Here is a 25,783-nt window from a genome sequence, read left to right as displayed (position 1 = left end):
TCACTTTTATCAGCTATATATGTGTATGGATCATAACACGTCTTGGGTATTTTTGAGATTAAATGAAACAATGTATGCAAAATTTGTAGCGCAGCACATGGGAACGTAGTACGTGGACGAGAAATGTCATTGCTGTTGCTATCGTCCTCATCTCTTTTTTTTTTTTTTTTTTTTTTTTTTGCGGTACGCGGGCCTCTCACTGCTGTGGCCTCTCCCGTTGTGGAGCACAGGCTCCGGACGCGCAGGCTCAGCAGTCATGGCTCACGGGCCCAGCCGCTCCGCGGCATGTGGGATCTTCCCAGACCGGGGCTCGAACCCGTGTCCCCTGCATCGGCAGGCGGTCTCTCAACCACTGCGCCACCAGGGAAGCCCTTTTTTTTTAAATACGATTTTTTTATTTGCTGTTTTTTAAAATTGAAGTATAGTTGATTTACAATGTTGTGTTAATTTCTGCTGTACAGCAAAGTGACTCAGTTATACATATATATATATATTCTTTTTCATTATGGTTTATCCCAGGATATTGAATATAGTTTGCTGTGTTATACATTAGGACCTTGTTGTTTATCCATTCTCTATATAACAGTTTGCATCTGCTAATCCCAAACTATCGCCCTCATCTTTATCATCATTGCTATTAGTATAGAGACAACTCATTACCATTCTGAAAGAAATGGTAATCCTTTCTGTTTTTCTTCCTTAACAAAATTCTTCTGCCTTATGTTGAGCCAAAATCTGCTTCCCTGCAGCTTCTGGTCATTGGCATTCTTTGACACTTGGTCACACAGAGCAAGAGATAGACCTCAAATGCAGGCTGTCCTGTCGTTCAAAGTAGCATCCCAGGAAAACTTGCCTTCTATAATAAAGCATTATAGTAGGACTCACTCAATTAAAAAAGGGAAATTAAAGTGAGAGAGCTTTAGACTCAAGATAACAAAGTGGTTTTTTTTCAATTTGTTTCATGAAGACATTTCGACAATAAAGCTTTAAGTGGATAGTTTTAAAACTTAAAACACCTCTGAGCAAATCCAGTGTCTGGTTACACTTACCTTTTACCCAAAAGATTTTGCCTGCTCTTCCTATGACTATTGAATGACCACCAGCATTGGCATTAACAGTGTTTCTTACAAATTCTTCTAACTCCTTATCTCCCTCTGTTACGATAAACAAAGGCACTCAAGCGAAGTCAGCATGTTACACACTACAGCTGATGGCCCCCCGGAGCACAGCTAATTCCTGATCCTGATGCAATGATATTCCCGATTCTCTCATCTCCAGACAGATAATGGCTGTCCTGTTCTCCTTTGAGCTTTCAGCACTTACCACAGTGTCTGGCTCCTGTTAGGAACTTAAAAGATATTTGTAAAATGAACGAAGAATGAATGAATGAATGAATGAATGAACTTATAAGCAGTAGTAGCTTGTGCAAAGTAAATCACGTCCCTTTATTAACCCATTATGTCATATCCAATTTGAGTTATAAAAATTTGTGTTTTTATAGCTTTTATACTTAAAGTGCAATTGAGGACAGATTTTATATTTTCTCACTCCTGAAATCATTTCTTTTATTGGATAAACACACATATCTTTAAATCACTCCATATATTGTGTGTTTCTATATCCTTTCCGCCGTCCTCATTCTTGCCTCGCAGACACTGAAGACTGATTACTCATAGGCCCTAGAGATGTCAGCATCCTTAGCTTGGAACCTCGCCCAGCTATCCAGTGTTTGCCCACTGCCCTTCTCCTTGGCTTCATTATGACCTCTTGGGAGCTGGAGGTTTAAAGGAGAAGATAATATTGAAGAGACATGTTAGACCACTGAGCTCAGTTCTTCCTTACATTTAAAGGATCTTCAAGACTAGGTACATGGGGCTGTGTAGTAGCAGAAGTGAATCTTGTATGTGTCACCAAATCATGTGATTCAGAAGGAAGATCTTGTTCTCTAATCGGGGTGATTATCTAAGAGAGTAGATAAAGTCTACTGCCTTGTCTGCTGCCACCCTCACTCGGGCCAGGTAGTTGGCGAAGCCCCAGAAACCAGTCACTTAAAAACAGCCTCCTATTAGTACCGACTACGTGTTAGGGAACAGATTGGGCCAAAAGTGCCTCTGCCTTCAACGAGCTAAAGAGAAAAAGAATACTGAGACAATTTGAAAACAGTATAGTGACACAAATAGACAATTGGCAGAAGAAATTTGCACAAACAGAAATCTATTTAAAAGTTCAGCCTCGATGGCAAGCAAAGACATAAAGACGTTAAAAAAAAAATTAAAACTTCAGGGAGATGCCATATTTTTTAATAATTAAAATCTGTCAAGATTGAAAAGAAGGAAGAGTGCCAGAGCTGGTGGACACACAGAGTCAGCATCCCCGCACGGCCGGCGGAAGGGAAGTAGATCAGGAGAGCCTTTCCAGAAAGCAATTTGGCAGTCAATTGCAGAAACTTTAATAAGTCCACCCTGGGACACAGCACTCCCACTTGTAGAAATAATATCCTTAGGAAATTATCAGAGACACACACAGAGATATATGTGCAAAAATATTCCTTGCAGCATAATTCATAATAAAAAGTAGGATACTTAAAATACTGATGTTAGGAAATTTATTAAACTGTAATATATCCATATGATTGAATACTATGCCTAAAGTACTTCAGTGTCATAAATGAATTTTAACCACAAAAATGCTTGCAGTTTATTAAGTGCAAAAATGAAAGAAAAAGGAGCATTCACAGCAGACTGCTCGACAATACACAATCCTTCTGAGATGGTTAACTCGTAGCTTCTCTTAGATCTTAACTCATTCGTTTTCATCTCCTGAGTAGTCAGTGTCTCTATCTTATGCCCTCAAGGTTCCATGCGCCTCTCCTTCATCCTCTTCAACTATATAAACAGAACCAGACTTTGTGTTCATTTGTGTGACTCTTTGATTAATGTCTGACTCTCCAACTATACTGTAGCTGAATGAGGGGTAGGGCCTGTGCTCAGAGCATGTTCAAGTGCTCAATATATTTTGAAATAAAGATGCATGATACCTCTATTCTATAAAAATCCATATGACCCCCCCACACACACACAGAAAGGGGACTGGAGTAGTATCTGCACTATCACTATTTTTTTTTTTTTTTTTTTTGGCAAAGACTTAGAATCTCTGCTTATTGTTTATATTTTCTTTTATTTTTTGGCTGCACCCCACGGCTTGCAGGATCTTAGTTTCCTGACCAGGGATCAAACCTGCACCCTCGGCAGTGAAAGGACAGAGTCCTAACCACCGTCCACTTCACTATTTTTTTTAAATAAATAAATTTATTTATTTATTTTTGGCTGCATTGGGTCTTCGTTGCTGCGCATGGGCTTTCTCTAGTTGCGGCGAGCAGGGGCTACTCTTCGTTGTGGTGCACGGGCTTCTCATTGTGGTGGCTTCTCTTGTTGCAGAGCATGGGCTCTAGGCACGTGGGCTTCAGTAGTTGTGGCACGTGGGTTCAGTAGTTGTGGCACACGGGCTTAGGTGCTCCATGGCGTGTGGGATCTTCCCAGACCAGGGCTCGAACCCGGGTCCCCTGCACTGGCAGGCAGATTCCTAACCACTGTGCCACCCGGGAAATCCCCAACTATCACTGTTTTGATAATGGAGTTTCTAGGACTAGAGGGACTGTGAATGATGCTTTCCTCTAAGCCTTCTGAATTGCGTACATTATGTTACTTCGGTCGTTTTTAAAATAATTATTGTTATAGAAACAAAGTTTGCAAATCGGTGTGGTGAGTGACATCTGTCTACAGACAAAATTTCTTGAGCCCTTGGGAACATCTGCTTCACTGAACACAGGAGGGGCTACCAGGGGGGCGGGAATCGTATTGGGAGTGGCTAGTAGGGGAGAGATTGGGAGGAGAAAGGAGAAAACTTTTGATCGGAGCCGAGAAAGGCAGGGAAGACCAGGGTGGAGGGATCTGAGCTTCATGGGGAGGACAACATGCACCGCTGTGCTCTCCGCTGGGCGGGGAAGGAGTCAGGTCCGAAGTGGTGGGAGATGAGATGGGGAGGGAGATGATGGAGAGACTCTAGGTCAGGTTGGAGCCTGTGGTCCAAGAAGTTGCTGGGGTTGGTGATGTGCCTGGTTTAGGTTTAAAGAGATCAATCTCATGGCTCTGTGGAGCGTGAACTGGCGAGGGAGAGGTCTGGAAACAGCAGTGTTGAGGCTGTTTCTGCCATCTGGACAGAAGAGATGAGGGTCTGAAATAAAGCTATGGCTGTTGGGATGAACCAGAAAAAAAATTGTTCAAGAACTACTGAGAAAAGAAAAACGGTGAGAATTGATAACTGAATCGGAGGGGGAAAGAGTCAAAGATAACATCAGATTTCTATCTTGAGTGACTTTATGGTTGTTGGCCCCAAGTGAGATAGAAAATTCCAGGTGTATTTCAGAGAAGGAAGAAGGAATCCACTTCGGACATGTTGAATTAGAAGCTTAGAAGAGAAGTCTGGGCTGGAAATTTAGACTTGAGAGTCATCCACCCATAAGAGATGATGAAAAGCTTGTGGGTGGATAAGATCACCCGGGGAGAGCATTAGCATAGGAAGAGGAACTGATCAAGGATGAGAACCCAGTTACGGGGTAGGCAGAAGGAAAGAAGATTTGTGAGGGAAAGAGAAGGTGTGTTCGGACACGTGGAGCAAAAAAGCCAAGGGAAGAGGGATTTTGAAGAGGAAACAGTGATGGGATGAGCAGATGCAGCAGAGTTCCAGTAAATTAGGAAAGAGTCCAGAAAAGAGCTGCAAGTGAGAAGGTGAGCAGTGACCAGGGAAGAGCAATTGCAGTCGAATGTACACAGAAGCCAGACTGCCAGAGGTTTAAGAAAATGAATGGATTATGCAGAATGAGCCTGTGAACATAGATCACTTTCCCCAAAAGTTAGTAAAAAGAGAGAGTCGCTGGGAGGACAGAGTGAAGAAGGGGGAGAGATTTGAAGTCAAAATGCGGGGGCGTTGAAAATAAAGGAGAAAGAAATGACAGAGGACAAAGTCCCAAAGGAGCCAGGAGGGAACACGGCGAGGACACAGCCCATGCGTCAGCCTGCGCGGAAGAAGGGATGCCTCACCTCCGTGCCCTACACCGCTGTGATCAGTGTGGGAGGTTTATTTGTATCGCGATTGCTTATCCGTACTGTAATCGCCAATATCTTCCCGGCCTAATGCTGAGTGAGAAGGTTTGGAAGGGTGGCTGAGAGCTCCTTACAGCTTCCTGTAAATAAGAAGTGAGAGATGGAGCACAGTGACAAGCTGGTGCAAAAGAAGGGTGGCGTGTTTCCTGGAACATGCTAGAGCTTTTCAAGACCATGTAAGAGAGCTCAGTAGGGGCAGTAAACATTCAAACAGCAACCTGGTGCTGAAGAAAGACAGTGAAAAGCATGATAGCTGGGGATTCCTTTGTACACACTGAAGCTTTGTTTGCCTCATGTAGTCACTTCCCTTAGCTGTTTGCTGGCATTATACTTTTTTTTTTTTTTGAGTCTCTTAATTTAAAGGTGTGCCAAGAACACAAAAAGGTTGAAAAAGCACTGCCTTGTCCTCCAAGGCTGAAGGAAAGGAAAGGAAGACAGGTATGGGTACAGGTGAGTTTATAGACTATTGAGAACTTTTTCTAAACTCTGATGGGGAGAGCTGAATAATTCAGCTCCTTGACAAACCTAATGTTTCCCTGTAAATCCCCTAAATATAAAGGTTATTTCAATGATAACAAGGACAGGGGCCTCTTAACCATTCATGCATGAACCCTCACCATTATGCCTCAACCCAAGTTCATAATGACTTGCCCAGCTGAAACATAGTTTTTTACCTTCTTTTAATTCCTAGTATGCATATATTCTATACAAAACAGCTCAGTTCTTAAAATATATTCTGTTTTCAACAGACATTTATCAAGTACTTCCTGTTTTCCAGCACTTGACTTTGGCTGGGGGTAGGTGTAAGAAACAGAGAAATGAAAGGCATTTCTGCATTTTGAAGGAAAACTTCTACGAGGTTATTGTGCCACTGCAATCATTTATACAATGATCCTTGCAACAAAAGTATTGATTCTAGAAAAAGCTTATCTCTTATTCATTAAATCGTCAGTTCTTTATTAAAAATGCTAAGATGTAGGCTCAACTCCAACACTGTAGTCTAAACCCTAGTGTCTTCCAGCTCCATGACCACTCTCTTTCCCTACCACACGTTACCTGCCTCCTTTATTATTTAGGAATAATATCTAAACAAATGTATTTTTTTATTTCCATTAAATGGTGGAGCTCTTAAGCTGTCCACTTATAGAATCAATCATATCTACTGGAACAAAGAAGCTGTTACTCAGCAATGAGTATAAAAGATGACTTTCTTGGGTTCTCACAGCTGGACAAGAGACTTTGCTGAAAGAGAAAGGAAACTCTTCAATTCTGAAAGCTCCCTTTAAGTATCCGGAGCTACCTGTGGTCGGCTCAGATCATAGAGGTTTACAGAGAGTCTTAGCGTGGACAGCCAGAGGCATCTAAACAGTCTACCCCTCGGGCTAATTCCCTTAGGAATCCAGTGCCTCCTGACATCTGGACCTCAGGGTGGGGCCGTCAAATGGACATCGCAGGTTGGGCCCCACTTCCCACTGTAATTCTAGGATGTGAATGCCTCACTGCGCGCCCCAAGACAACACGGGACGCTCACAACAGAGCTGAAATGCAACATGACGTGTTTGTTTAGAATAAGACGAGATGTTCTCTATCCTTTCCTTACCCCAGGATTCTCCATACCTATGCCTGCTGGTGCAGGAGATCCTCAGAATTTCTAGTGAGCTCCCAGTGAAGAATGTGTAACTTAGCTGCTCTCAAAGGCTTCTCTTATCGAGGCTCTTCTCTGCCTCAAGTATCCTGAATTATTTCTCATTGGTCATGGTTTTCTCAAGACCTAACCATCCCACTCCCTTTGACTGTAGTCCTCTGGTTGTCAGGGTCCCTCTTCATGCAGAATTAATCTGATTTTTTAGGTGGACCTAAACCACGTGACCAGCACCACGGACAATGGTGTACCGTCTCCCCTGCTCTGGATATGAATCCTGCTTTTAATGCCACCTAAGAATCCACCCTCTTTGATTCATTATTTCACAATGTGGTCTTATCTTAAGAGCAGTCAACCAAGCTTTTTCAAACCAGTTCTGTACCACTTTGTATTTATATAATTTACTTTTAACCTTAAGTGAGGCCTGGACATTTTACCCAGTTGAATTTCATCTTACTGATTTTGGCCCATAATGTCAGTCTTTTGAGATTATTCTGAAATGCCGCCCAGTTCTGGTCATCTCTTATTCAACATTTTTATCAGCCAATTATATGAAGACATAAAAGATATACATATCAAGCTTGTGGGTAACACAGGAAGTCCTGTATCCCTGGAGACCTCCCTTTGGAATGGCTCTGAAGCATTAATCAGCACATAAAAGAACAAGACATCGCCTCCCTTACAAACACAGAACACAAAGCTTGCCAAGCTTTTTAGAGAAAAGCTCCAGAAATGTGTCTGGCTGAGGATGCAGGCTTCCCTAACTCTTTAGTTCAGAGCTCAGGGGATCAAGTCAGACAGGCCTGTATTGGGGTCCCAGCTGTGGGAGAGTTACTCTGTTTTTCTAAGGCTCAATTTTCTTATTTGAAAATGGAGGTCACGAAAGCAAGCACCTAATCATTTAGCTATGACTACCTAGTAACCACTGCCTATCCAAGCCATTCTCATATCCCCACACTCAAAACACACTGTGACTCACTCCACCTGGAGAGACCCTTTCCCACACACAGGGAGGTATCTTCACCCACTACAGGTCTGAGTCCAACCGTGCTTCCACCAAACAGAAAGCAAAATACACCCTCAGGAGTCAGCCTACTCACCGGTTACGGGAAGGTCCTTTCTCACGCACTCCTTGGCCAATATCCAACCATATAATGGTGTTCAACCATTACAAGTTGGCTTGCTAATAGTTTTAAATGTTCAGTATATACTTATTTCCTTTTTCAAGGATCCCTCTCTCACCAGAAGCAAAAGCAGGCAGAGCTAGTGGTGGTGAGAGGGTTCAAATCGTAGTCGTGTCAATTACTAGCGATGTGACCTTGCAGGGATTACTTATTCTGTGCCTGAATTTCTTCACCTGTAAAGTGTGGTTAATAGTAAAATCCACCTCTTAGGCTTGTCATGAGGTTTATGGGTGAACATACATACATAAAGGTCTTAGAATGGAGACTGACATATTTATTTCTTGATACCTCTCTACTCGTCTGTTCTCTTAAAATGTAAACCTTCCTTCCTTCTTTATTTTGTGTTGCCACTTTCCAGCCAGCCCCTGAAGTTAGCACCAAGAAGTCTCCCTCACTTAAGTTCTTTCACTTGATTCCCTCTTGACTGGTTACTTCCTTATGATTTTCACACACCATTGAAAGTTTAGGGTTACCACCGTATTTCTCCTATTTACATACGCCATTGATTATAAAATAAATCATCAATTTAAGTAGCTTTTCAGAGAGGAAAATTTAAAAATCACGACCACAATAAATATATGCGCTTTGTCTACATCTAATTTCCAAAACCTAAATAAACACATATGGTTTTAAATGACTGTAGTTAATAATAATGTATTGTACATTTCAAAACTGCTAAGAGAGCAGATCTTAAAAGTTCTCACCACAAGAAAAAAAAACTGTAACTGTATGTGGTGATGGCTGTTAACTAGATTTATGGTGGTGATCATTTCACAATATATTCATATATTGAATCAGTATGCTGTGCATCTGAAACTAATATCATGTTATAGGTCAATTACATCTCAATTTTTAAAGTGAATATTAATATGTTGGATTTGTATATATGACAAGTGAGGGGTGGAGGGGATAAGAGAACCCTCTCACATATGGACCACAAAGCTCAGCTGGCCATCTTGCAAAGACCTGGGATATCATTGGTTATAAAGAAGAACCAAGCAAAAGAATATGGATGATCTAGTATGAACAATTGTTTCTGGGAAAAATACAAGTTAAAATATATCTACTCATCATATAACATTATTGCTGTCTTTTAAGTGGTGGCAAGTGGTTTCTTTTGTGATTTTTGGGGGTAAAATAAACATAAGATTTACCATTTTAATCATTTTTAATATACAATGCAGGGGATTAAGGATATTCATGATGCTGTGCAACCATCACCACTATGCATTTCCAAAGCTTTTTCATCATTCCAAACAGAAACTACTACTGCTCTACTTTCTGTCTCTATGAATTTGCCTATTCTAAATACTCATGTAAGTGGAATCATACAATACTTGTCCTCTGTGTCTAGCTTATTTCACTTAGCACGTTTTATAGGTTCAACCATGTTGTACCAGGTATCAAAATTTCATTCCATTTTAAGGCTGAAAATTCCACTGTGCGCATGTATGACACATTCACTGGTAATAAACATTTGTGTTGTTGCTGCCTTTCGACTACTGTGATAAAGTTTTATTGAAAACTGGTGAACAAGTATCTGTTTGGGTCCCTGCTTTCAATAACTTTGGGTACATAGAAGTGGAATTTCTGAATCATGTGGTAATTCTATGTTTAACTTTTTGAGAAACCACAGAATAGTTTTCCACAGCAGCTGCAACATTTTACATTCCCACCAGCAATGCAAAAGGGTTCAAATTTTTCCACATCCTCGACAACACTTATTTTCCTTTTTTACAAGAGTCAACCTAAGAAATATGAAGTAGAATCCAATTGTTGGTTTTAGTTTGCATTTTCTTAATGGTTAGTGGTGTGGAGCATCTTTTCAGGTGCTCATTGACCTTTTGTATGTCTTCTTTGGAGAAATATCTATTCAAGCCCTTTGTCCGTATTTGAATTGGGTGTTTTGCTGTCATTATTGAGTTGTAGGAGCTCTTTATATATTCTAGATATTATCTCTTATCAAATATACAATTCCCAAATATTTTCTTCCATTCTGTGGTCTGCTTTTGCACTCTCTTGACAGTGTCCCTTGATGCCCCAAAGTTAATTTTTATGAAATCGAATTTATCTTTTTCTTTTGTTATCTGTGCTTTTGCTGTCACACCCAAAAAATCATTGTCAAATTCAATGTCCTGAAGTTTTTCCCTGTATTTCATAGCTTCATAGTTTCAGTTCTTATGTTTAGGTCTTTATTCCACTTTGAGTTAATGTTTGTATGTGGTATTAGGGATGGGTCCAACTTCATCTTTTGCCTGTAGATATCTAATTCTCTCAGGACCAGTTGTACTGAGAACTGTCCTTTCCCCATCAAATGTTCCTCCAAATTTGTTCTTTTTTTTCAAGGTTGTTTTGGCTCCTTGGGGTCTCTTGAGAGTCCATATGAATTTTGAGACGAATTTTTCTATCTATGCAGAACATATTGTTGGGATTTTGATAGGGATTGCCATAAATTTGAAGGTCACTTTGGGTAGTATTGTCATCTGAACAATATTATATCTTCCAATTCATGAATACAGGCTGCCTCTTTACCTATTTATGTCTTCTTTCATTGTTTTCAGCAATGTTTTTTAATTTTCAAGTTTACAAGTCTTTTGCTTCCTCAATTAAATTTATTCCTATGTATTTTATATACTTTAGATGCTATTATAAATGGAATTGTTTTCCTGATTTCCTTTTCAAATTGCTCATTGCTAGTGTATAAAAAGGCAACTGATTTCTGTATCTTGATTTTGTATCCCACTGTTTGTTGAATGTGTTTATTAGCTCTAACAGTTTTGTGTGTGTGGAATCTTAGGGTTTTCTATATATAAAATCATAGCACCTGCAAACAGAAATACTTCTATGTCTTCCTTTCTAATTTAGATGCCTTTTGTTTCTTTTTCTTGCCTAATTGCTCTAACTTCCAATACTGTGTTGAGTAGAAGTGATGAAAGCAGGTATTCATGTCTTGTTCCTGATTTTTTTAAAAAATTACCACTTTCACCATTGAGTATATTAGCTGTTGGTTTTTCATAGGTGGCCTTTACCACCTTGAGGAAGTCTCCTTCTATTCTTAGTTTATGGAGTATTCTTTTTTACCATGAAAGGGTATTGAATATTGTCAAATGGTTTTCTGCATCAATTGAGGTGATTATGTGTTTTATTTCTTTATTCTATTACTGTGATATATTACATTGATTAATTGTCTTATGTTGAAACAGCCTTGCATTCCAGAAATAAAACTCACTTGGTCATATTGTATAATCCTTTTAATATGCTGCTGAATCTGGTTTGCTAGTATTTTCTTGAGGATTTTTCCAGCAATATTCATGAGGGATATCAGTCTGTAGTTCTCTTTTATTGTCTTGTTTCTGTCTGGCTCTGGTATCAAGTTAATACTGGCCTCATAGAAAGAGCTAAAACGTGTTCCCTCCTCTTCAGTTTTTTGGAAGAGTTTGAGGATTGGTGGTCATTCTGCTCTACATGTTTGGTAGAATTTACCAGTGAAGCCATTCTTTGGGCTTTTCTTTGTTCAGAGGTTTTTAATTACTAATTCAATCACCTTATTAGTTGTATTTTATATTTTTTCATGAATCATTGTTAGTAGATTGTGTTTCTTGGAATTTGTCCATTTCATCTAGATTATCCAACTTGTTAGTGTACAAATGTTCATAGCATTCTCTTAAAATCTTTTTTATTTCTGTAAAGTTAGTAGTAATAGCCCCACTTTCATTCCCGATTTTAGCTATTTGAGTATCCTCTCTTCTGTTCTTAGTCTAACTAAAGGTTTGTCAACTTTGTTGACCTTTTCAAAGAAACAACTCTTGGTTTCATTAAATTTCTCTATTGTTTTTCTTGGCTCTATTTTATTTATCTTTGTTCCAATTTTTACCAATTGCTTCCTTCTGCTCACTTTAGGTTTAGATTGCTCTTTTTCTAGTTTTCTAAGTCATAAAGCTAAGTTATTGATTTGAGATCTTATTTCATTTTTAATGGATGCATTTATACATATAATTTCCCTCTTAGCACTCTCTTTAAAGTATTCCAGAAGTTTTGTATGTTGTATTTTCATTTCATTTGTTTCAAGGTGTTTTCTAATTTCCCTGTGATTTCTTCTTTGACCCATTGATGGTTTAAGGCTGTGTTGTTTAATTTCTACATGTTTGTGAATTTTCCAATTTTCCTCCTGTTATTCATTTTTAGCTTCAGCCCATTGTGATCAGAAAATATACTTTGTATGATTTAAGTTTTTCACTTTATTAAGACTTGTTTTGTGACCTAATATATGATCTATCATGGAGAATGTTCCATGTACACTTGAGAAAGTATGTATTCTGCTATTATTGGGTGATGTGTTCTATATATGTCTGTTAGGTCTAATTGGCTTATAGTGTTCTTCACATCCTCTATTTCCTTATTGATCTTTTTTCTGGTTGTTTTATCCATTATTGAAAGTGGGGTTATTGAAGTCTCTATTATTGTAGAGCTGTCCATTTCTCTCTTCAATTCTGTCAATGTTGGCTTCATATATTTGGGGGATCTGATGTTTGGTGCATGTATGCTTATAATTGTTAGATTTTCCTGATAAATTGATGTTTTTATTAACATACATTGCCTTTCTTTGTCTCTTGTAACAGTTTTTGATTTACAGTATATTCTTTCTGATATTAATGTATGCACTCCGGCTCTCTGCTGGTGATTCTTCACATGGAATATATTTTTTTTCCATTCTTTCACTTTCAATCTATCTGTGTCTTTAGATGTAAAGTGAGTCTCTTATAGACAGCCTATAGTTAGATCATATGTTTTAATCCATTCGTTCGATCTGTGCCTTTGTGGTTGGGGAGTTTAATCCATTTATATTTAAGGTAATTACTGACAAGGAATGACTTACTTCTGACATTTTGTCATTTGTTTTCTGTCCCTCATTTGCTTCATTATTGTTTTCTGTTGTGTTTAGTTGATTTTTTGTAGTGACACATTTTGATCCCTTTCTCATTTCTTTTTGTGTATATTCTATAGATATTTTCATTGTGGTTACTATTGGGATTAATTATAATATCCTAAAATTGTAATAATCTAATTTGAATTGGTACCAGCTTAACTTCAATTGCATACTAAAACTGTAATCCTATACAGCTCTGCCCCCCACTTCATGTTAGTAACACCACAAATTACATCTGTATGCATTGCCCAATAACATAAGTTTATAATTCTTTTTTATACATTTGCTTTACAAATGTTGTAGAAAATTAAAAGTGGAGTTAAAAACCAAAATTGGGGCTTCCCTGGTGGCGCAGTGGTTGAGAGTCTGCCTGCCGATGCAGGGGACACTGGTTCGTGCCCCAGTCCAGGAAGATCCCACATGCCACGGAGCGGCTAGGCCCGTGAGCCATGGCCACTGAGCCTGCACGTCCGGAGCCTGTGCTCTGCAATGGGAGAGGCCACAACAGTGAGAGGCCCGCGTAACGCAAAAAAAAAAAAAAAAAAAAAAAAACCCAAAATTGCAATAATACTGGCTTTTATGTTCATCCATGTATTTAACTTTACAGGAGATTGTTATATCTTTCTATAGCTTCAAATTGTTGTCTAGTGTCCTTTCATTTCAACCTGAAGAACTCCCTTTAGCAGATCTAGTTATAATAAAACCCCTTAGATTTTGCTTATCTAGAAATATCTTAATTTATATCTCATTTTTGGAGGACATTTTTGTCAGATACAGAATTCTTAACTGCAATATGTTTTCTTTCAGCAATTTAAATATATCATCCCACTATATCCTGCCTCCAAAGTTTCTGATGAGAAATTGGGTAATAAACCTACAATATTAAGGATCCCTTCCTTGTACATGATGAGTTGTTTACCTCTTGCTGCTTTCAAATTTCTCTCTTCTGAAATTTCAACAATTTTACTAGAATGTGTCTCAGAGTGGGTCGCTGAGTTTACCCTACTTGGAGTTAGTTGAGCTTCTCGCATTTGTAGATTTACGTCTTTCATCAAATTTGACACTTTTCAGCCATTATTTCTTCAAATAAATTTTCTGTTCCTTTCTCTTCTCCTACTGAGACTCCTATAACGTTATGTTGATCTGCTTGATAGTTCCCAATGCTTTATGCTTTGTTCACTTTTCTTTGTTCCTATTTCTTTCTGATCCTCAGATTGGATCATTTTAATCATCCTATCTTCTGCATTGGTTCTTCTGCAGGCTCAAACCTGCCGTTGCACCCCCTCATGAATTTTTCACTTTTTTTCCCCTTTATTCTTTTAATTTATTAAAGTATAGTTGACTTACAATATTACATTAGTTTCAGGTGTACAACATAGTGATTCAGTATTTTTACAGGTTACACATCATACAAAGTTCGTATAAGATATTGACTATATTCCCTGTGCTATACATCACATCCCTGTGACTTATTTACTTTATAACTGGCAGTTTGTACCTCTTAATCCTCTTCACCTATTTTGCTGCTCCCCACACCTCTCTCCCCTGTGGTAACCACTAGTTTGTTCTTTGTATCTGTGAGTCTGTGTCTGTTTTATTATATGTGTTCATTTGTTTTGTTTTTCAGATTCCACATATAAGTGAAACCATATAGTATTTGTATTTCTCTGTCTGACTTATTTCACTTAACATAATACCCTCTAGGTCTATCCATGTTTTCACAAATAACAAGAGTTCATTCTTTTTTATGGCTCATCTACCTTTCCTTTTTATTTATAGCTGATCACACCTTCTTTATCCATTTACCTGTCAATGGGCACTTTGGTTGCTTCAATATCTTGGCTATTGTAAATACTGCTGCTATGAACATTCTGGTGTGTATATCTTTTTGAATTAGTGTTTTTGTTTTCTTCAGATAATTACCCAGGAAAGGAATTGCTGGATCATGTAGTAGTTCTATTTTTAATTTTTAAAGGAACCTCCATACTGTTTTCCATAGTGACTGCATCAATTTACATTCCCACCAACAGTGCAAGAGGGTTCCCTTTTCTCCACATCCTCAACAACACTTGTTATTTTTTGTCTTTTTAACAATAGCCATTCTGACAAGTGTGAAATGATATCTCATTTTGGTTTTGATTTGCATTTCCCTGGGAGTGAGAAAGTCTGTGTGTGAGCCTTTAAGAGTGAAGTCTTGATTCCTACAGCCCTCCAGTAAGCCCCACTGTTTTTCAAAACCAGCCAAGGGGGCTTGTCTTCCTAGTTCCAGATCCTGGGGCTGTGGTGCCCAATGTGGGGCTCAAACCCCTACTCCTTAGGGAGGATCCCCGAGATTGTGATAGCCGCCTCCTCTTCTGGTTGCCCACCAGGGGTGTGGGTCCCAAGTGATCGCTTCTCTTCCCTTCCTACCAGCCACAGTGTGGCTTTTTCTTTATACCCTTGGTTGTAGAAAAGCTGTTCTGCTAGTCTTAAGTTTGTTCTCAGAGAGAGTTTTTCTATATGTGTTTGTAGTTTTGGTGTATTTGTAGGATGAGATGAGCTCAGGGTCTTCCTAGTCCACCATCTTCCATATGCTTTTTCTTTATCCCCCCCCCAGTGTATTTTTTATTTAAGCTATGATAGTTTTCAGCTGCAGAACTTCTGTTTAGTTCCTTTATATAATTCCTATCTCTGACTTTCCTGGTGGTGCAGGGGTTAAGAATCTGCCTGCCAATGCAGGGGACCTGGGTTCAAGCCCTGGCGCGGGAAGATCCCACATGCCATGGAGCAACTAAGCCCGTGTGCCACAAGTACTGAGCCTGTGCTCTAGAGCCCATGAGCCACAACTACTGAGCCTGCATGCCACATCTACTGAAGCCCACATGCCTAGAGCCCATGCTCCACAACAAGAGAAGCCACCACAATGAGAAGCCTGCACGCAACAACGAAGAGTAGCCCCCGCTCACCGCAACTAGAGAAAGCCCACACGCAGCAACGAAGACCCAACGCAGCCAAAAATAAATAAATACATTTATTTTTAAAAATTTCTCTCTCTCTCTTTTTTTGTATTCTCATTTTGTTTTCATGTTGTTTTCCTGATTTCCTTTAGTTTTTGTTCATGTTTTAGCTCTTTGAGCATATTTGACAATCTTTTTATCATGGGTGTGTATTTGTCTTCAGTTCAACTTTAAGCTCCTTAAAAAACAGTGACTATGTCATTTGTCCATACTTAATGGAATCCTGTGTCCTTAGATCATACAATGGAAAAAAAGATGTGCCCTGTTGAAACCTGAGCTCAAATCTCATCTCCTGCTCTATGATTCTGTACAATTCCCTTAACCTCAACCTCTCTGCTTCCCAGCTTCCTCAATAAGTTGGTCAGGATAATAACTGAAAGAGTGGATATGGAAATGCTTGTACATAATGGGCACTCAGGAAATGTCATGTATTGCATGTGATCTGTGGTAGTGAACAAATTCTTGTCCAAATGGTGCATGTCTGTTCATCTTTCTAGTTAACTGTTTCCTGTGTGTCAAGGTTTGAGATCACCAAACCCAGGCTAACGAAAACTCATATATCTGTTTTAGAGTCCAGCCCAGTATTGTTTTGGCATTACCACTTATGTTTTCGAGTTGCCTCTGCTCTGAGCCTACTTCTGCATTCCATCCTGTCTACTTGAAAGTCAGATTGGGGAAACCTCAGCTCCATGGACAACAGATAATTTACTTTAGGACACTCAGACCTTCTCTACCTCCTAGGAGTCCAGCTCCCAAGCACAGTGGATTCAGCCTAGGGGAAGAAAGTAAAACCACCACATGCATCCTTCTTTGAAACACTTGTGATTCTTGATTCACAGCTCTTTATTATATTTGTGTATATGTACCTATGTATATTATTAACCATACCTCAAGATTAATTTGGCCAACTCTAGCGATAGGGAAGTAAATGGTTAGCTCCCCCTTTCCCTGTGTATGTTTGGAACCAAATTAAAAGATAACAATACCAATTTTCCTACCAAAGTAACTTTTGGGAAACATGGCTTAGATGTGCAGCAACAATGGGCTCCCCAACACTGAACTCTGAAATTCACCAGACTTAACCACCCAGCCATGGCAGCCCTAGACCAGGTATGCCTCACCTGCAAGAGCAGAACCCACCCTCTCAAGTCTCTGCTGTAGAAAGCGAGGATAAGGGGAGTGCGTCGGTAGATACAGGAAGCACGCGGAGAAAGGGGGCTGCGTTATCCAAGCCCAGCCCCTGACCCCCAGTTTGCCAATCAGAATAATCACTTCTCATTCAAGTACACCTTGATTTACAAATCTTCTGGGATTTTTTTTTTGCGGTACGCGGGCCTCTCACTGTTGTGGCCTCTCTCGTTGCGGGGCACAGGCTCTGGACACGCAGGCTCAGCAGCCATGGCTCACGGGCCCAGCCGCTCCGTGGCATGTGGGATCTTCCCGGACTGGGGCACGAACCCGTGTCCCCTGCATCAGCAGGCGGACTCTCAACCACTGCACCACCAGGGAAGCCCTCATCTATTTTTTTTAATAAGTGAATTTTTATTTTTATTTATTTAATTAATTTTTACTGGAGCATAGTTGCTTTAGAGTTGCTAGTTTCTGCTGTACGGCAAAGTGAATCAGCTACACGTATACATATATCCCCTCTTTTTTTGGATTTCCTTCCCATTTAGGTCACCACAGAGCACTGAGTAGAGTTCCCTGTGCTATACAATAGGTTCTCATTAGTTATCTATGTTATACATAGTACTGTATATATGTCAATCCCAATCTCCCAATTCACCCCACCCTCCCTTCCTCATTTAATGCTGACAGTAACCTTCTCAGAGAGGCCCTGTTCCACCCTTCACACCCTCTAGGGTGCAAGGGCCATGTCTCGGGCCAAGGGACTTGGCCTGTCTCCCTCCCCGTGTACCCAGGACCAAAAGCAGCATGTGCCGGTCCAGGAAAGGTGCTTAATCAATATTTGCTGAATATTTATCTCTGTTTTCAAATGAGGACACTGCAAACTAGAAAGGTTAAGTGACTTTCCAAAGTTACACAGGTTACAAGGAAAAAGTCAGAACCCAAACCCAGCTCTGGCTGACTCCATGGCCTGTTTGCTTTTCCATTTTTCCCCTCCTTGTAGGGTGGAAAGCAGGCTGGCGTGGCCGTCAGGACACCAGCTTCTACTTCCAGTTCTGCTTCTACAGCTGTGAACTTGGGCAAGTGACTTCACTTCCCTGGGCGCCAATGTTCTTCACCGTGAATTAAAGGGCCAGAGCAGCCAACATCCAAGATTCCTTCCAGCGCTCGGGGCTGTGGCTGCCGTGGATCAGGGGGCCCCCAGCGTCGTGGTCTGAGTCACAGTGGACGCTCCCCAGGAAACAGAGACCTGGAAAGGTCAGCTGATGGGTGGTCTGACCAAAATCTTGGAAAATGTGGAGCAAGAAGCTGCCCCGGGGAATGAAAGGCTGATGAGTGTCCAGCTCTCTTTCCCGTCAGGAATGTGTGTCCCATCCTCACCCTTGGGAGAGTGGTCACTGCTGCTCAGACCCAGGGCAGCGGGGGTCCTGCACCTCCGGGGGTTCAGCATCCGCTGTGTTCAGAGCCTCACGACCATTCCTGTCGGCGAGCGATGCTCTCCGGTGATGAGAGCTGGTTGAGGTTTGGGGATTACAGAACTCTAAATTCTGAATGTTAATTTCGGCCACATTCACAAAATCCCCTTAATTACAGTTTCATTTTAAACACTCTTTGCTCAGTGAGGTTCTTCCATTTACAACACAGTGGTCCAGGAGAAACAACCACGCAGCTGCTGTGAATTATGTGTTATGTTAAAGATGCCTAGTATCAGACTTTACAAGGTTTTACTGCCTCTGCTTTCATACTATTATTAAGAGCAATTTGTGTATGTTTGTACAGGCTTTCTCCCAGCAGATCTTGTTTTCTTCCCAGGAAGTCCAAAGGGGCTCGCACGCAGTGTTTGACATCCCTTTCTTCTAGTCTGTGGCTGCCCTTGTTCAGTGAGGTGAAGAAGGCTGGGTTACGTGGGAGTGGGGGGACCTGCACCCTTTTGGGGGTCAGGGGTCCCTTCCAGAACCTGGTGAAAGCCCAATTTCCATCCTCCCATTCCTAAATTATATGTGCACATACTCACAACATGTCACAAGCAAGTTCAAGTGGTTCTAGGACCCCCTGAAGCCCAGCCGCAGAGGCCTCTAATGCTAAATTAAAACCTGGGTCATTTTAACACATGGCACTCAGAACAATGGGACATCCTTATGAAAAGAGAAAAAAATTAACCTTGACCCTCACCTTACACCTTATATAAATATTAACTCAAATGGACCAGAGGCTTAAAAGTAAGTGCTAAAACTAGAACTATACTAGAAGAAAATACAGGAGAAAATCTTTGTGGCCACGGGTAAGACAGACTTCTTAGCTATGACACCAAAAGCGTGAAGCATAAAAGAAAAAAGTGACCATCGGGACGTCACCAAAACTGAAAGCTTTTACTCTTTGGAAGACATTGTTAAGAAAATAAAAAGACAAGCCGCAAACCGGGAAAAGAAAAATTTGCAGAACACTTAACTCTGTCCTCCTCTTAAGAAACTTGCCTGGAAGTCCTGACCTAGAATGTTTGCTTCCCTTTTGTTTTAACCCTTAGCTGGGTAGTAGCCTGGGAAAGGCTGCCTTTCAGCTGGGCATAAGGCTACTGGAGTAACACCGGGTTTTGTGACCAAGGCAGGAGGAGGAAATGCAGATTGGGGAGGTAACCAAGAGCGCGCCACAGGGGCAATGCAAACTTTTGAAGAAGACGGAATCTCAGCATGTGGTAACAAAGCACTCCCCACAAGTCTGGCCCTGGCCCTGGGGCTTGGTAAGCAGAACAGACTCCAGCTTGGAGCTCCGTCTACCACGGGACAGGCCTTACACACAAGAGGCCATGTGGCAAGACGTGTGTGCGGACTATAGGGGTCAGGGCTGCAGAGGGCAGGAGAGAGGCCCCCCCCCCCAGGGTGCACCTGTCCTCACACTGGTGAGGGCAGTGGTCCTGAGCTTGGCCTTTACAGCAAGTGATTTCAGGAAGCAGGGGAAGGACTCAAGACACGGAAGCAGGCAGTAGGATGCTGCCTTCAAGAACTAAAAAGTCAATGTGCCTGGCGCAGCAGGACGGGTGTGCTGAGAAGGTGGAGTTAAAGTTGGTCTGAGCCAGGTGGAGGCAAATCCTGAAAGCCAGACAGAGAACCTGGGGCTTGATGACAAAGTAGGCGGACTCTCCTTCTAGAACCGAGGGGTGACTTGATGAAAATTGACCTATTCTGATCTGCTGTTCCTTCTCCAAAGAGACACCTGGTCATCAACTTTCTTCATCCCCACCGTTAGGGAAGATACACTCGTTTATTTCAGGGGAAGAAAGCCTCGCCTGCTGCACCAGCCACAGGCACCGGCCAGTGACCACCATCAGTCACCCTCTAAGTGCAGAAGCAGCGGGCAGCATCCCTCCCCAGCACAGCACCCAAAACGTATGAGCAAGTGATCAGAGTTGGCCCTCTGGACACACCCCGTGTGGTGGGGCTGACAGATAAGCCCTGCCCTTTGCTCCCCACACCCACCGACCCCTCTTCTGCCCCCAGTGCCCCCAACTGAGCCACCCCCGCCCATTTTCACCCCCATTTCGCTGTTGCTGTGTATTTTTCAGGCTGCAGCCATTCTCCCTGTCATTGCTTTGTATTCACTTAAGCCTGATTTCACCTGGAAAAAAAGGTCAGACGTGAACCAGAACCCAGTGTGACATGGCCATAACCAGGTCCCTCAGGAATGGCCCTGGAAAGATTGTCCCACAGGATGGCAGGGGGCTGGGGGGAAAGCGGACAGAAGCATCAGAAGCAAGGGGAGCAATGACCCCGATGTGAGGAGGTGGGCATGGTGGGAATAGAGATGGGAGGGTCAACGTCAGACACTCACAGAGGCGAGAGGTCTTGGTCAGAGAACAGGGAGCTTACGGTCCAGTGTGGAGGCCACAGCCCCATCCAACAGCGGGCAAACCACATAAGGTGGGTCTAGGGGTCCGAGGCTCTGTTCATCCTGGAGTGACATCTCCCTGAGCGTGAGGTCACTTCCGTGAGCAAAGCAAAACACAAGGGAAAGGATATTATACTGACGAGTGAGGTAGCTTGCTCTTGTGTGAAAATCAGGGGGCAACAGGGTGGCTCTGAGAGCTTTTAAAGGCTTTCTCCTCTCCTAACAATGCATCAGAGGAGAGATTTGCCTCATGCGCTTTTCACATGCGTGTATCTGTCCCGGAGTCGCCATGGTGACGCTGTGTATGTTTGCACGGCTGGAAGCATCAGAGATGGAAAATGAAGCCAGGGTGGACCAGAGCAGGGAGCCCTGCAGGAATTTCCCTCTGATCCTCTGCAGGCAGTCAGCTACACAGAAAGCTAATGTGCCCGTCCGAGCTTCATCATCAAACTTGGTATTTCCAACAGCTCAAGGAGAGGAAAAGTCACAAAGCACAACAGTTATTCCTGGGAGTGTTCAGGTAAACCTATCTTCCCCAAGCAGAGTTCAGCAGGTAGGGATTTCCTAGTGAGAGTCCCGCGGGTCGGTCCTGCAGGCCCAGGTGCAGCACCAACACAGCAGGGCGGAAGGGAGGGTCTCAAAGACAGTGGGTGGGACCGCTGTCACCAGTGGGGCCAACAGCACACAGGTCAGGAAGGCATCCATGATGGCCGTGCTGCCTGGACCCGTGCGTCTGTGAGGGATCCCTTTTCTAGATGAGACCTGTCACCTCGTTGCTGATGTCCTACAGGCGAGAACCTCAGTGTTCACGGCAATTCCTCAAGCAAGACAGTTAGCCTTTTAACCACTTCTTTGTCTTCTTAATCACCTCCCAACATTCCCTTAAGTCGAGGGAGGCATAAACTAGACAACACGGAGGATTCTGACCAGCATTTAGTCCAATGATGGACTAATGTCTCTATCACCTAAACTTACTTTTAGGTAAATCACATAACATACGTATGATGGTCAGCATTTAATCCAGTGTCTAGCTCAAAATATTAGGTGCTCAAAAATATTTGTCAAACAAATGAGCAAAGTTCCCATAGATAGGTGGGACAGTGTCCAGGAAATACGGAAATGATTCCCACCTAGAGGTCTCGTGAGCTGCTTTGCAAGGGGTACGGTACAGAGAGACTGTTGAACAGGATGGGGTGCTAAGCTAACTGTGCATCTAACCCACCCCCCTTTCTTATATAGAGTCATTCCTACACAAACTTCAGGAGCATGGAGATCAAAATGTACCTGGAAATGTACTGTAGATCTCAGTTGACTGGTAGAATGTCTTTCCCACTATGAAGGCCTAAGATTTGGGCAGATGGCAAAGCAGGCTAAAAATAACATAAAATATACAAAACATCATCGCATCTTCCTGCAGGCGGTAAAAACAACTTCTTAGGCCGGCAGCAAAGCTCCAAATAAAAAGTGCACTGAAATGTATTTTGCAGGATGGAGATATTGTCTGAAAGAGCACCTGAGTACTTTCCTGAATTTATAGGCTGCTTTGTGGCTGTTCGATTTTGTATCAGGCCAAGTAATAAAGCCATTCAGTCGTTCAACAGACGTTTATAATCTAGAGCAGTGGTTCTCTACCGGGGCAATTCTGTCCCCCCAGGGCACATGGGTGACGTCTGAAGACACCTTTGATTGTCACAGCTTGGCGGAGGGTGCTGTTGGCATCTGGGGGACGCGAAGGATGGTGCTAAACATCTTACAGTGCACGGAACAGACCCCAACACAAAAGAATAATCTGACCCCAAATGTTGAGGAACCTCAGAGAGGGAGATAGAAACCCATGGTAGCACATAGTGAGGTTTCTATCCAAGTCCTAGGGAGTCGGAGAAAGCTTATCGGATGAGTGATACGCACACTGACACCTGAAGAAGAATTAGGAGTGAACTTAAATGGAAAACAGGATCCCAAGCAGAAGAAACGACTTAGGCAAAAGCCTGGAGATGAGCGTGTAAAGAACTGCAAATAGAGTAGACCTTCTCTAAAGCAACCTTCCCTTATATCAACTCTTGTAAAACAAACTGACTGCTGCCCACAGCACACTGAGCGTGCATGGTTGTAAGCCTGTGCACTTCTGTACCCCCAGATGAGTTAAATGCTTATCAAGGGTCAGCTGTGTTTGTTCCCAAGGCTGTTTATGCCAGTTTTAGTGTTATTGAATTGAATACCATGTAAACTCATGAAATATGATTGCGAAAAGAAAGTTGCTGTTTTTATTCTAAGTAGAATGCTTTGAAAAGATTTAATGAAGGTGAATCCTAAAAAGAAAATATTATCAAATTAGATATGGGTAAAACAACTTCAATAGCTTGAGGAGGAAAAAAAGTCTTTAAAAGACAGAAGAATTATGCACTCACATTGTTTCTCGAGTGTCAAGTCTATGATACATTTTTTGGAAGACTGCAACTGGAAATCATAAATAATCCATTATTGGTGTGGTTTATGCAAGAAAGATGACTCTCAACACCCATCAACTTACTGACACTCCAAGAAAAGGCCTTGGCCCTATTTCAAAACATTGCTGAATAAATGTACACTTATGTGTTTTGAAATAAAATATGCATCCCATGTATACAGCATTTTTATGGTTCTCTGTTTCACCCAACAATTTTTATTAATTTTATCAGATAACACAGTTTCTACCATATCTGGGTACAACTGAGCACAGGGCAAGCAGAGGATTTGGCCATAGATGAGGAACAAGAGGTGAACTGGGGCCTGATGAGGAGTCTCTTGTGCTTGGACCTTCGTCAGAAATAGAAGCCATGGGGCTTCCCTGGTGGCGCAGTGGTTGAGAGTCCGCCTGCCGATGCAGGGGACACGGGTTCGTGCCCCGGTCCGGGAAGATCCCACATGCCGCGGAGCGGCTGGGCCTGTGAGCCGTGGCCGCTGAGCCTGCACGTCCGGAGCCTGTGCTCCACAATGGGAGAGGCCACAGTGGTGAGAGGCCCGCGTACCGCAAAAAAAAAAAAAAAAAAAGAAATAGAAGCCATGAAAATTGTTTAATCAGGGAGTTACCTGACCACATAATGTGCTTTGGAAAGGTATCACCTGGCTGCACTGCAGAGCACGGATTGGAGGGAAGCAAGATGACAGGCCAGCAGTCCAGTTAGGAGGGCTCTGAAAGGGTTAGGGTTTCCTGTGATCATGGAATAAAGAAGTAGCATTCAGGTTCCAGAGACAAAAATGGATTCAAGGGATATTTATGAATTAGTATCCTAACTGATGGACTGAACATAGCATATGAGGGAGGCTTGCATCAAAAACCACACTTAAGTTCGGGGCTTGGACACCTGAGTCGCTGGTGGTGATATTCCTGAGACAGAAAACAAAACGGAAGAATTCGGCCAGGGTGGGAAGACGATGAGCTCAACTTTGGACACGTTGAACCTCAGAATCCTACGGGACATCCAAGTAAAATGCTGAGTTCACGGTTAGGCTCATGGGTGTGGCGCTCAAAAGGAAGTCTCAGGCTGAATACTTAGACTTGTGAGTAATCAGCATATAGGAAAAGAATTGGAGTCAGAAACAAAATCGCCTGGCTAGGAAATGAAAAGTTGGCCTAAGACAAGATACATAAAATATTCATACGAATCAATAAGAAAAAGACCCAATAAAAGAATATGCAAAATACATAAGAAAAAGATACTTCTCAGAAGAGGAAAAACGTGAAACAAATCAATACGTGAAATTCAACTGTCTTACCAGTCAAGAAAATGCGATTAGTGTCACATGAGATCATTTTCATGCCACTATATTGACAACAATTAATAAGTCTAACAATGTCAAATATTGGAAAGGATAAGGATTTGAGGGAGGTCGTACTCTCCTGGCAGGACTGTACCTTTCCAACAGCTTTGGAAAACACTTCGGCATTATCTTACAGAGTCTACCCAATAATTCTGTTCACACATATGACCCTAGACACAGTCTGGAATACATGCACCAGGAGACATCTGCCAAAAAGATTCAGCACAAATGTTCATAATAGCACAATACAAGAAGCTCCCGATAGGGTCAACAACAGGGAATGGATGAAGCATGGTCTATTCACAAAAAGCATGGTTACAAAGAAGTAAAAAAGCATGAACTGCACATACAGGCAACAACATGAGGGAATCTTGGAAACAACGTTGAATGGAAAAGAAAGAATCCCAGAAGATTTCAATTGGTATATTATTTTAACAAAACTTCAAAAGAGCAAAACTAAACAAAATATCATTTCTGTATTTATGCATTGTGGATAAAACAAAATGAAAAATCCGAAGAACGGTCAAGAAAATTTAAGATAGTGATTCTCTCTGGCGGGAGAGAAGAAGCAGGACACAGGGAGGAAGAGGGAGCATGTGGGTAGATACAAGTTAGGGAATGTATCCTTCAGGTTCATGGATACTTATTATATTACTGTAATGTATAACTTACATATAGGTTATGAATATACTTTTGTATAAATCAAATAGCTTATTAAAACTAATAAAGAAAAATGAAAAAGTTGCTCTTAGATATACAACTTGTGTCCTGTTCTGGACTCAAACACTGCATGGTTTATTCCTTGGTTAAAATTTTTAGTGAACTGTGTTTTAGGACTTTAACCTCCTTCACCATACGTACAAACTTGCGACCCAACCCTAGGATACATACAGGACCACAGCGTGTGTGTTTTTGGGTGATAAAATTATTTATGGCTTCACTTTATTAATATTTTCCCATCACCCTGACTCATTCAATTATTTATTTTCATTCCTTTAGATGCATTTGTGTAAGCTACCTCATATGCCTTGTGGACTGAAGCAGGGTGAAAATAATCAAAC

General features: G+C 41.7%; 1 long non-coding RNA gene across 1 annotated transcript in view; it reads right to left on the bottom strand.

Annotated features, from left to right (window-relative positions):
* Positions 1-13,449: 13,449 nt before the first annotated feature.
* Positions 13,450-25,783, bottom strand: part of LOC115804205 (uncharacterized) — a 165,033-nt gene continuing 152,699 nt past the window's right edge. Inside the window, exon 5 of the long non-coding RNA XR_016393965.1 lies at positions 13,450-24,111. This is a non-coding gene — a long non-coding RNA (uncharacterized LOC115804205). The remainder of the gene's footprint in view (positions 24,112-25,783) is intronic.

Source organism: Delphinapterus leucas, chromosome 7 (assembly GCF_059928025.1).
Source record: "Delphinapterus leucas isolate spDelLeu-1000000601 "Yukka" chromosome 7, BTC_Dleu_Yukka2, whole genome shotgun sequence".
NCBI classification, from domain to species: domain Eukaryota; kingdom Metazoa; phylum Chordata; class Mammalia; order Artiodactyla; family Monodontidae; genus Delphinapterus; species Delphinapterus leucas.
Note: the sequence above shows the minus strand (reverse complement) of the source record. Positions and strands in the feature narration are given on the sequence as shown.